Here is a 12,635-nt window from a genome sequence, read left to right as displayed (position 1 = left end):
AGCAAGGAACTGACTTCCTTTAATGTTTGTAAAGAGCCTGTCACATCTGTAGTGCTACGGGATCTAAAATAACAATAGTCATAGTAAAAATAAGTCGTATTTGTCTACTTATGGCACTGTACCTATTTTAGACATTGTATGCTTATGAGGCTACAGGAACATCCGATCTTCTGGGGAAAGTGTCTTTAAGCCATGGACAGAATATATTTGACAGTGCAGATGCAGGGCTTGTGGTGTTGGTTGCCCGAGCATGAAATAAACTGGAGTAAAGGATGGCTGTAAGAGCTATCAAATATGTTCAAAACAAGATGCCTTTTCTAGCAGACACCCTGCTATAGCCTAACAGGGTGTGGGGTTTCTGGGGGAAGTATGTGGCTTCAGCTCCGTTTGGTTTTTTTGGCTTTTTTTTAAGTGAAGAAGTGGAGGTGGCTGGGCAAAGGCTGCGTTTGCAGAGCAGCTGGATGTGCACCGGCTCATCTGGTGCATGGGAGTTAACACAGAGTAGCTGCCCACCTCAGAGATTTCTGCCTCTCCTATTCTGTGGCTTTCAACCCTATAATTCTGCTTTTTATGAGGGGTTTCATAGAATATCTAATCTCTTTTACCTCATCAAACCCCATCTCAAAGACAGTCCTTCAGTCAACGTTAGCTCTTCCCTTGTTTTGGAGCTGGCTGATGGGGCGCTTGCATCTGACACTGGTTCATTTTCTGCCTCACTTTTCCATAACTTGCCACTGCATTTGATAAGACAGAGATGCGATATATGTCTTGAAGCCCCAGCGTAAGCTATACTATACCAGGGGGCTTTTCTCCGGAGCTTGTTGACCATATGCAGCATCACATCATGCACCTGTGTATGCTCCTGTTGAGGAGTTCAGTCTATGCCACCAGCTCCCCAATTGCTATGCTAATTAGTAACTCAAAGCCCAAACTTAGAGACATTCAGGTTGTTGTTACTCCTCTTTCTCTATCTTGAACCTTTGTTCCTCCCTAGGCTTTCTAAAACTTCATTCGATGTAATGCGAAGGCTTGTTCTCCTCCTAATACCTTCTGATATTCTGCTAAGAACATCCAATGTTACAGTTCCAGCATAATTATATTTCCCCATAGGTGTAAAATGTGTCTGCATCAATAGCTTATTAAAAGAGTGTAATAAAAATTATGACCCCACAATTCTGCTATTAATATAACAATTCGGAGCCAAGAAAACTCACTGATCCTTACGCATCTGCTGTAACATGGTACAAGAGCAGAACACCTTAAGCCAGTTTAATCCCTTCTTTTCACCCCCTAGCAATATACATTGGCCCAAGAGAGTAACATGAATTGAAAGTTTAATTTATTAATATGCAATAGTGATAATGTCAAAAGAACAATATATAAAACCCACACAGAACAGGATTACACAGTACATAGGGGAAAGCCTAGAGCTAATATTTAATATAGCAAAACACAGCCAAAAATAACTTCTTATCCAAGAAGCAAAAGAGGGAGAACTCTGCAGGTGCTGGAGCAGAGAAGCTGTGGAAGCAGCCTCTGCCTTCAAGTGCGCAGCTGGACCCAACCAGCCGTCCTCCAGCTGAGCCTCCTCTCTGCAGAACCCACAGAGATCGTGGTGCTTTCCATGAGTGCCAACTGTTGGGGCGGTGACTGAAGTTCCCAGCTATTACTCTGTCTACCTTAAAGTCCCTCGCCGCTCCGATTTAACAGTGCACACAAGAATCGGAGCAGCAAACACAAGTGGCACGCATGGAGGGCAAGCCACTTCCAGTGCACAGCAAACGGGGAGCCTCGCAGCTCAGAGCATTTCGGTAAGTGAAGCATGAAACCAACTGTTCACTTTAGCTAAATTGTTCACTTAAGCTTGGATGATTAAAATTTGACCAGTAGCCAAAGTATCCTGCAGCCTTAGCAGGGGTACGGACACATTAACGTTTCACTATTTTGCCATAAATGAGCAATTTGCCCTATACTCTTAAACCAGTAACGCTCGTGTGAGTGGAAAATGTTTCAGCCTCCAAGGGACTGGCAGGTTCCAAACACTTTCTAGAGTTCGCTTTTCTGCCCCTTCCCTAAAATGAACTGGGGAGGAAAGAACAAATGTGAAGGAACAAAACTCGGCACTTTCCGAGCATTACCAAGCATTCAATGTACAGCCTCTACCAGGAGAGCAGTACTCAGTCGAGAGAGGGATGAGATGGAAGGGGTAGATGCCAGCCAGGACCTGGCTGCCCTGCAGGTCTCCTGCTCTGCCATGCATTTCTTGAGTGATGGGCTGAGGTCCAAGCTGACCATCTAGCCTGCCCGCCGCTCGGCACTGGCACGTCCTTGTACACACACACCAAAGAAACTGCAACGGCAAATAAGTATGTGGTCAAAATATGGGACCTACTTTCTCTGTTGATTGAAGAGTCTGAGTCTGGCAGCCGGGGCTCTGTTAGCGGTTGTGTCTATAGATTTACCCCCGCTCTGATTCCTCTTCCAGCCTTCCCCGGCTCTGATCTACTTGCTGTCCTTCCCTTTGTTGGAGTTGATTGCTCTTTTTGTGGCGTAGTCTGAATTAGAAGAGCCAGGTCAGCTCTGCTGCTTTAAACTCATCTCCTCTTGAATGGCGCACAAGATGCTCAGCTCTCAAATAGCAATGTTCTCTAAAATGCGGGAGGAGGCTGTGGAGATGAGAAATGAGGGCAAAGCAGGAGAACTACCTCTCAGCTGAAACACTGGCAGCTGGGAGAGGATGTGTGCCCACAGCCTGGCTCTGCTGCATGCTGTGGATCAGAGTCCACAAGCACAAGGGAAAAAGAAAAGCAGTTGGGATTGCCCTTTCCAGCCCCTTCCGCCCTGAGAGGGGTAGATAAAGAGGATGATCGTAGCAGCGGTTCTTGTACAAGTTAGCAATCATCTCTACAACTTTTCCCTCTGGCATTTCTCAAGTGCCAGCGCCTGGCTGGGTTAACAGCTGGCCTGTGCCGAGGTTTCACATCACGCTGCCTGCTCTTATACGTGGGGCTTCCACGATTTATTTGATACCACTTTCAAAAGCTTTTCTTCTAGCTAGCTGGCTAAATTAATGTATTTGCAGTCATCCAAAATGGGTGACTAACTGCAGGCTGGGCCCCTGGATGAGTGGAGGAGGTGAGTTTTCCTCCCTCTGTGAGGAGAGAGGGATCACGAAGAGCCGTGTCTCTGCCCGGCCACTGCAGCCTTTCCAGGGCTTTGTGGTATTCTCCCGCTTTCCTCCCGTGGCTGCCATTGCTCTGCGACTTCCTGGATTGTGGTAATTTTTTTGACTTTTATTTCGATACTTGTTAAATCGTTGATTATATTTCGCTCTACTCAAAGCTTTACGTGGCGTGTGCCAGGGTTTTATCAGCAATAGCCTCTGCGTCGGACCGCCACTTACCCGAGGGAAAATCGAGGCTGCAAGGAGGAGGTTTGGCATATAGGGTGCGGGCCAACACGGGACCAGTCACCTCGAAACCGTGAATGTTGTGTTCGCGGTAACACGGTTCGGAGCAGGATGAAGGGTCAGGGAGCAGAGATATGCCCAACATCAGGACTGTATGGAGCAAAAGTTGACAGATCCCTTGGCCTCTGAGCCCAGGGCGCTGCTAGGTGACATGCCCAAGCCCCCTCCGTGGCCTTGTATGCTGGGTAAAGCAGTTGTTGGACTGAAGGTAGAGTGGGTGCACCTACCCCATGGCCTCATCGACCAGAGGAACACGAGGCTGGAAACAGGTGAGTGAGTCTCACTGGTAAAGTCAGTTTTACATGAGTGGCTCCCCAGCTGGTTTCTGCTCTGCTATTAGGTAAGGAAAAAAAAAAAATCTGGTTTGCACAGTTTTTGTGGTTTTAAATATCTCATTGTATTACACCAGTCAGGTGTGGGGATATGATAGATGGGGTGAAAGAGAAAAGCGTGAGACAGAAGATAAAGAAAAGTGCCATCCTGTTCAGTACAAATGATTCTGCCCTGGGCTGAAGAGGGCAGAAGGAGAGAATGATAGACGAGTGCTCAACCAGCAGTTGAAAGCCAAACCTGAAAAAGAGCTGAGGGGAACGGGAGGGAGTGATTCTGCAGTAAAGGAAAAAAAAAGCTTAAGATCTGACCTAGATACAAAGATCACTCCCACCCTGCCCCCCATTTGCTAGGTCAGGAGAGGTAATGAGGAGAGCACGACATCCCAAGGATTGCTACAAAATTCCTCCTAGGTTTTGAGCCCACGTAAGGGGACTCGGGAGGAAACACGAGGTAGTTGTGCTGCACCACGCGTGAGCTGGCATCTGCCTGGGTGCTGGTGAGGTCGAGTGCAGGGGGAATAATCTTGTTCGGTGTGCGTCCCCATTCCTCAGCTCCTCACAACATCAGGTAAAAGCCAAGAGGTGGAAGATGGTGCGTGCGGCGCAACGGGTGAGCATTATGTTAGCCTGCAAGCGAGATGCTTTTACTCAATGCTCGGCTTACCAGCAGCATCTCTGCTCCCACCGTGTGCAGAATCTGACCCCCTCAGTTCTTTTTATATACTTTTCCTCTGCCCTGTGAAGGGTCAGGCTCTTGCCATTGTCCGTCGCAAAATGAGGGTGTGTAGCTCAGCTGAACAATGTAATCTAACGACAAACTGCCAATAGGTGATGAGTTTAAAAATATCAAGAGATATCATGAGAAACTGCAGAAGAAGAGAACTAGGAGTAATAAAATGAGGCTGATAAAGGAAGAGTCACCTGAAAAGTCTCCTGGGAGGTCTGCTATGCCAAGGCATGGCCTCTTGGGATAAATGCGAGCCTTCCTATGAAACCATTCGTAAATTATGTGAACTGTTTGCTTTTAAAAGCCTTGTAGCAGAGACAGCCACCCATATCAAGTCACCTGTTAACTCTTGATATTTCCAGCATCTTTTCTTTGCCTGTTGCCAGTACCCTGATTACAAGGCTTTCTTACGCTGATGAGTTACCCAGCCTTACCTGTGCCAGCAAGGCTTGCTCTGTATGGAGCTTATTCACAAGAAAATCAGCAAAAATATTTCTTGCTCAAAATTCAAGCTGTTTTACTTGGACATTGATGTACTATGTTTGTATCCTGAACTTGAAGTAAAATTTTTAAAGCGCTCAAAGTGACCGTTAAATTCTATTTTAATTTTAAAAAGTGACTTGGGTACCTCATTCATGGGGAATTCAACCCATTTGAATTTGGGTCCATTTAAATTCTGGACAAGGTTTGGGTCACGTATTCCTCCGGCCAGGCTTGGATCTCTGATTGTAGCTGAAGCCAGACCTTTGTGTTTAAACTCTCTGGTGTGAACTGTGACAAAATAACATGCACATGGACTCTGTTGATAAAACCTTTGGGTACTTGTGTGAGGTGTATTTAAGTAACGTTAGGGTTTTTTTGTGGAAAAACATATTTGACATTTGTTTTTTACTGGTCTTTAGAGACTGACAGTGAACACAAAAAACCCCATGTGTAACATGAAAATAAATCTTTTATCTGCTGGCTTTCATAAACATGGCACACAATGCTTTTTTCCACTCCAGAATTTGAGAAAACATTGATTCGATCCATTTAAGTGATGAATGCACACAAAATAAAACCTTTTTTCTGGAATGATGACCTTGGGCAGATTAGAGCAGCTAGGTAAGAAATCCAGCAAGTATTTATCAAAGGCTTCTAAGACAGTGCAAACTCTAGTGAGTTCAAAAGCAAGAGACTTTTAGTCTTCATACAACTGACAGGGTCATAACGTTTCAAGAATGCCAGGAATCCGTGTGGCTGTTCCATTAAACACCCCTGATTAGTGAATGTGCTGATAAACTTCGAGAGTCAGAGGTCAACCTTGTGGAGCCGAAGGTACCCCAGGTATCTGAAAATGTCTCCAGAATTCAAGCTCCTCTCGCCCAGTTAACCCCTTCCATCACTCTGCCCATGGAGGCTCAAAAATGGAAAGCGAGTAAGTGTCTTGGACACAATATTTTCCAGACAATTCTGCAGTGATGTTGAGTTATTCTGAAAACTATGGAAAAATGACCTCAGGCACCTCCCATGGAAATGTTCTTGACAGCTGGTTGTTCTTTGATTTCAGCTTGAGCTCATAGTTAATGTATGTGTAAAATACCACATTGCTGCTGGCTCATCCAGCCTCTCTCCCCTCAACTTCAGGTGATACAATGATGGCAGCAGGCTGCGCGTTAAAATACCTCCAGAGCTATCAAATTGCAAACACGGCTGCAGTTTCAAAATACTCGGGACCAGTCGCACCACCCTGTCACCGCACAAAGCTCCCCGCTCTGTTAAGATTTTGTTGCAAGAGCTACAGCTATACTCCTGCCAAGTACCTGTAGCAAGCAATTGGGAAATCCGAGAAAATATGGGCTGTGCGCCTGACCGCTTTTGCAAGGCATGGGTTTAACTGCAGCACAATCAGGGTCCCAGGAAGGCTGAATTATCCCAGCAGCTCCCCAGGGCGGTAGCCCATTTTTCAGGCAATTGCCCTAACTGGCAAGTCCTCCCCAATGCAGTATGGACATTGTTTCTGTCTCAATCTCCCACGCAGCGGTGCAGGGCTCAGAGTTTAACTGGTCCTGCAATATATGGCTTTTCATTCCACTCTCTGATTATGAGCTGCTAGAGGTACTGAGGATTCCTCTCTGCTGAGGGCCACAGCGTGACCCCATCCGTTTCTTTGAAAATCAATAGGAAAAATGTCAGAGAATGCAAAGGAAGCAGGAACAGTCAGAGTAAAGACAAGTGATGTCCTGTAAGGGCTGTAATGATTCTGAAACACGCAAGGTCACAGATAATTAGGAACCTAATTCTCCTTTGAAAGAATCTGTCAAGTTACTTCCCTACCTCAAAAACAGTTGCTGATTGATGTTATTTATGGGCTAACAAACTCATTGAAGGTAGTCTGAATGGAGGTTGTACAGCCTTTACTATCCAGGTGGAGTTAGGTAGGCACAGCCGTAGAAGAAAACCCAGGTAAAGAGTTTTCATTGTTGTAGTAAAACAGTCTTGATAGGGCGTGTTTCACAAAGGTGTCGGCGCTGCTGCAAGTGAGAGCCACAATGCAGCAATTCTGTTAACCAAATCCTCAACAGTTTATGCTGGAGAAATCTCCCCATTTGGATGCTTTACCGTGCTGCAGTGGTTCAGAAGTGTTGTGAAGTGGGGAGAAAAGATGCAGGAACGATGGAGCTGCCTTGGGACCAGGCAAAAGCGAGCAGAGAGCCCAGGGCAGGTGAGGAGGCTGAGCAGGCACTACCATGAGCTTTACAGAAGGAACCAAAATTCAGGGACTCTTTCTCAGTGTATATCGCAGTTAACACTTCAGGAAGAGGATGCTGAGCTCTGTAGGCTGCATCTGGAAGGATTTTTGAAGCCAGTTTATACCAATGTAGACTGCAATGTGCTGCTTAGAGCTTCAAAGCGGGAAAGTCAGTAGCTAACACTAAATGTCAGACTCCTTCCTTTCTACCACATTTCTACCCAAATGGTTTTGGTTTTACTTCTAATTGTAAAGAGCAAGGGAGCTGCTGGTCTCCTGTAGGAGAGAGGTAAAAGGTTTTATAATAAGCAATTGGGTCGGTTGAGAAGAGGGGCTCTTTTCCCTGGACTCTGTGTGTGCCTGGAGCTGGCGGCGAGGGAGCTATGGCATGGATCCAGACCCAAAGCAACTTCCAAACAGTAGAGATGCAAGGCAAATTTGGACTTCAGCACAAGCGTGGGTGTTAGCTCAAAATGTATAATGCAAAATTGACTCACAGCTCAAAGGCCAGGGCCACAACCAGTGACACAGCAACTCTGCTACTTACAGACAAAGTTTTGGCATTAGGCTAGGTGGCAGAGACAGCCAGCAGAAGGAAGAGCCTCTCGTCTAGGTATAATTTTAAAAACACTGTAATTGTGAACTGCGTTCTGAGAGGTTTCTCTTAATGAGACTTCTTAGGTTGTGTTTTGGTTTGGTTTTTTCAAAGCTGGTTCTTCATTTTTTTTCACAGCTGCTTCAACCTCAGCAAGGTCCTAGACTTGAGGGGAGACGGGTGGTCCTTCCCAAAGAGCGAGCAGTGTAGCTACAGTCGTTTGGATCATTTTAACTTCAGAGATGTGGGATAGAGAAAGGCCATAAGAAAATGTGGTTGCAATAAGAAGGATAGAACGTATAAAAATATGATTAAGTTTTCAAAGTCCTGAATTCTGCCCCATCCTGTGTGGAGCGAGATGTGAAATTCAGGGAGATAAGCTTTTGGCTGGCTCCGCTTGGGGTCAGCTGGCAGAGCTCTTTCAGCACTGAGGATTCAACCCAATTCAAGGCAGAAATTCCAAGTTCCAAACCCAATAAAAACTCTGGTTCAAAAACCAGCTGAGATTTCAGCCAGGTGACAGACAAGAATTTACCTCACCTCTAATTTACACAACTCAGATATTTAGAAAGCAAAGACATGAATAATTAGGTATACAGTAAACATTACAAGGCTGTCTAAATCTCCCTGTGTGGTTATGAATTATAAATTATGTATTTCCTCACATCCAGGTTTTTGGGTTTTTTTGGTTTTTGGGTTTTTTTTTTTTTTTTTTGCAGTGGGGTTGTTTATGGCATGCCATATTGTTATCTAGATTTGTCTCATTTGAACAAGAACTTCAAAACTGCAAATGTAGTCGATACCCAGTATAGGCATGGCATGGCCAGAGTGCATGTGTGTGTTCTGCCAGACCAGTGCTGGGTTTCTGACAGGTCAACTTGAGTGTCTCCGTGTTGCAGTATCATAGTTGGGAGTACGGTGTATGTATAGGCGGGGAGACATGGAGCAGACGGGAGTGACTCTACATGATCTAGCTCAGCTGGGCAGTTATCAGCCTGGTCTCAGTGCCAGCCCTGCCTGGGCCAGCGTAAGGGAGGGTGGGCAGCAGTAGCTGGTCTTCAGGGTAGGAAATGAGAAGCTCCACAGTGCAGGGCAGAACAAAGCCAGCTTTCTCAGGTGAAGCACAACCACAGCTGGGAAAAACCCTGTGCAGGAGTTGGGAAGCTAGCTCAGCTCTTGAGAAATTTGCACATCAATGTCCCTGTGCCAGAAGCTTCCCTGGTGTGTGACATGAAGACAGCGTTACCTTCCCCGGGAGCACAGGGAGGATAAGCTCTCCTGAGACGGTGAAGCATGCTGAGTCTGCTGATGGTAGCTGATCTCGGGGCATGCCTACACCAAAGTGGTGAGATTGCAATTTATGCAGATCTTTCGACTCAGATAGGCTCCCACGTGGGCTGTACTACCCAGGTCTCAGCTACTTGCTTGGAGGTTGGGACCTTGTGTGGCCATGGCTAAATTGTTGTTAATTTGCAGGTAATGCCCTGAAAGCAGCTGAGGTCTGTGCCTCCTCCAGCCATACTTACAGGTCTGCAGTACAATTACATACACATGGGGGCATGAGTTTCAAATGGTCACCATCATGCTGCCGTTGGGTTTCTTTTTGCCTTTTTTGTTGTTGTTATTGTAGACTGCATTTGGAGAAGGGACTGTGTTATCCTACCTGGATTATGGATTACTGTCAATACCAAAACTGGGCTGGATTATACAGCAGTTAGTACAAATCGAACCTGAACAAAAGCGTGTGTTTGGTTTCTCTCATTTCATCCCTGTGGATCTGCTCCCATTCACACAGATCCCTTCCACATCTCTTCCTCACTTTAATGTGGCCTTAAAGTGAGAAGAAATGCTGTATATGATAGATAAATGGTGCTTTAACTCCACAGTCTTTTTATTCTGACATTCCCCCCCCCCCCCCATTTTAGTAGGTGAGCATACTTGTTTCTAAGCAGTACTGTACTAATTGGCAGATGTACACTGGATATCTATGGGACAGAAGCCTGGATGTTTGCTAACACAGAGCTTTGGTTATCTGTGAACTTTTGCATTTTCCTTAGAACAAAAGGCTACTACTTAAGGGAAAACAGAGTCAAGATCCAATGATACGTCATGTGTCGTGTGTGTGTCCCAGCAACTAATAATATCCTGTTTCATCAGCATTCACCCTCTTCTCTCCCTTCTATTATTCAATGATTTTTTTTGTAATTATTTCTTATAAGAGGCACAAGCATAACTTTCACTCCAGCACAAAACACTTCAAGTGCTGTTGTTGCTCTGTATGGGGTAGGCTCTGTCTCCTTCCCAGCACTGAAATATCTGGAGCCCAGATTTGTAGTCAAGATTTCAGGTGCATTTTTGTGGCCTCATAGTTATTATTTAGTTTTTAAAGATAAAAAAAGAAAAACTATTTTAATAATTTGACCTGCATTTTCATCATTTCTAATGTCTGTGGCATCCTTCCAGATGTGTTTCTGCCTGCCTGACCCTCCTGTCAATACTTATTAATTTCATGGCAATCTTTTTAAGTGTGTTTGGAAACAAACAGGAAAAAGTTACTCTAAGGTCAAGAACAAGCCCAGGGAAGCGAAACAGGAATGATCATGCTCCCTACAACAGTTTGTATTTCTGTAGCTTTTTCTATCTTGCTCTTAAAATGGGCTTTACACATACGGATCTGTAAAACATCCCTGAAGAGGGAAGTTGCTACTCTGGTCCTGGAGGTGAGAGGAGGCACCAAGGCATTAGTTACCAAAATGAATCGGTGAGTCAGTGGTAGAACGGGAAGCTCCAAGGCTCTAACCCCTGTGCAAGCTCTTCTGCTGGAGAAGTGAGACACGGACATCGCAGTCAGAGTGACAGCTTTGGCTACTTAAATAACGATCCACTGGAATAACCTGGGGGATAAATGGTGTTGAAAAACTTGGGACTCTACAGGCAGCAGGACCCGTGAGGTCAAAGTGTCCTCAGCGTGCAAAGTGCTTCCCCAGAGCTGTAGCTTTCTTGGTTTTATACGCTTACCAAGTCAGTGTAAACCAAACTCTGGCTAATGCTTTAAACCTAGAAACAAAACTTGTTTTTCTCCAAGAAAACCATAGGAGAGGCTACTTGCTTTGTTTTTTTATTCTTCTGTCCCTTTTGTACAGCTAGAGATCTGTGTTTATGGTCTTCAACTCTTCAGAAGGGAAACACCAGCCAGAGCTGAAAAAAAGTAAAGGAGGGGGGTGTCAGCTGTCCCGGACGAAGCCTGCCCCAGCGCCGTGGGTAACTGGTGTCTTGGCAAACACGGCCTCTCATCCCGGGAGTTTCTCCCGGTGGGAACGAAGAGTCTCGCAGGGCCGGTTGGGTCAGGCGAGATGATCTTTGGAGCCCCCTCGGAAGGGTGAGCAACTCTATTAAAGAAAAAGCTGCCAAACCCTGAAATAGCAGGAGCCACCCCAGCGCCGAAAAGCCCTCTGAGAGGAGCTGGCGGTGGGAGCCTGGCTCACCGGGGCTCTCGCACCGGGGACAGGAGCCGATTACCGGGCGAAAGGGACCGCCGGCGGTGCGCTCTCCCTCTGCCGGCGGCGGCCGTGCCGCCTCATCCCATCGCCACGGCTGAGCCAAACCCACGTGGAAGGGCCGCGGAGCCCCCGTCCCCAGCCCGGTTGGGTGATCTGGTACCTTCGGGCTGACGGAGCTCCACACCGGAGGATTAGAAATGGCGGGGCCCCGGGGGGGGGGGGGGTGTCCCAACCGGAGAGACGGCTTTTCGGAGCGACTGGCGTTGAGTCGGCGTCCCAGCGTGGGTTAGGTCAAGGAGGGCTGGCGTGTACACGGGCTGGGCGGGAAGCTGGGGTTCCTTCAGGCTGGGGAAATCTTTGTGTGGTCCAGCGCAGCGGTATGCGGGGACTCGGAGCGCCCGGCGTCCCTCGGCTACGCGGCGGAGAGACCCGGCTGCGCTCTCGCGGGCAAGTACAAGTCTGAATTGGCATGTTACGCTGCACGCTGAAAAAAAAGAAAGGTTGGATTTGGTAGAGGGCTTTTACTAGAGAAAACGGAAAAATACGTATCTGATGTAAGACTTGGTTTTAACTTGCCTCCCGATTGTTCCATATGTTCCCCAGATGTCAAAGGGAACCAGGCATTGAAACAGCAGAACACGTTTGCTTTAAGACGTTCTAGCTTCAGTATTGCCAAAGAATTAAAAGCCCTGGGTTTGTTTTGATTTTCCTTTCACTAGTAACTTTAATATCTATTAATTGCCTACTAATCTAATTGAAGGTGAATTAGTTCCTTTTTATTCCATACAGCGTGAGGTTGATGCACATCCTGATCCCGGCTGCTTCCCAGTCTCTTCTCTTTGGGTTTGTATGGTACTGAGCAGCTCTTGGAAGAGTGCTACAAACATCGGCAACGATCGATGCACACCACAGGGGTAAAACCAGAGAGCTGAGCTCCTCCGCAGAGAGCTTATAGAACTCACCGACTCGGGGCTTCCCTCTTTAGCGCTTCCTTCGACAGAAAGGTTTCGGGGCACGTGAAAGAGTTGAAGGCTGCAGGAGAGGTCGGGAACTGTCCCCGTCCGCTGACAAAACCTCCGCTGAGCAGGGCCCAGCATCCCCGGGCAGTGGCAGCTGGGGCACAGGGTCTCTGATGCCCCTCCATGGCCCCAGGGAAGGAAATGTGGGGTGAGGGAAGGATGTGCCTCCGCCCGCGCCCTTCCCTCCCCGCTCTCCTTTCCCTTCTTTTTCTTGCCAAGTGGGAAATCGACATTCAATTAATACTTAACGTGCGGAAAATGC

This window comes from Aquila chrysaetos, chromosome 9, assembly GCF_900496995.4.
Source record: "Aquila chrysaetos chrysaetos chromosome 9, bAquChr1.4, whole genome shotgun sequence".
NCBI classification, from domain to species: Eukaryota; Metazoa; Chordata; class Aves; order Accipitriformes; family Accipitridae; genus Aquila; species Aquila chrysaetos.
The sequence above is the reverse complement of the archived record's forward strand: the minus strand, read 5'-3'. Positions refer to the sequence as shown.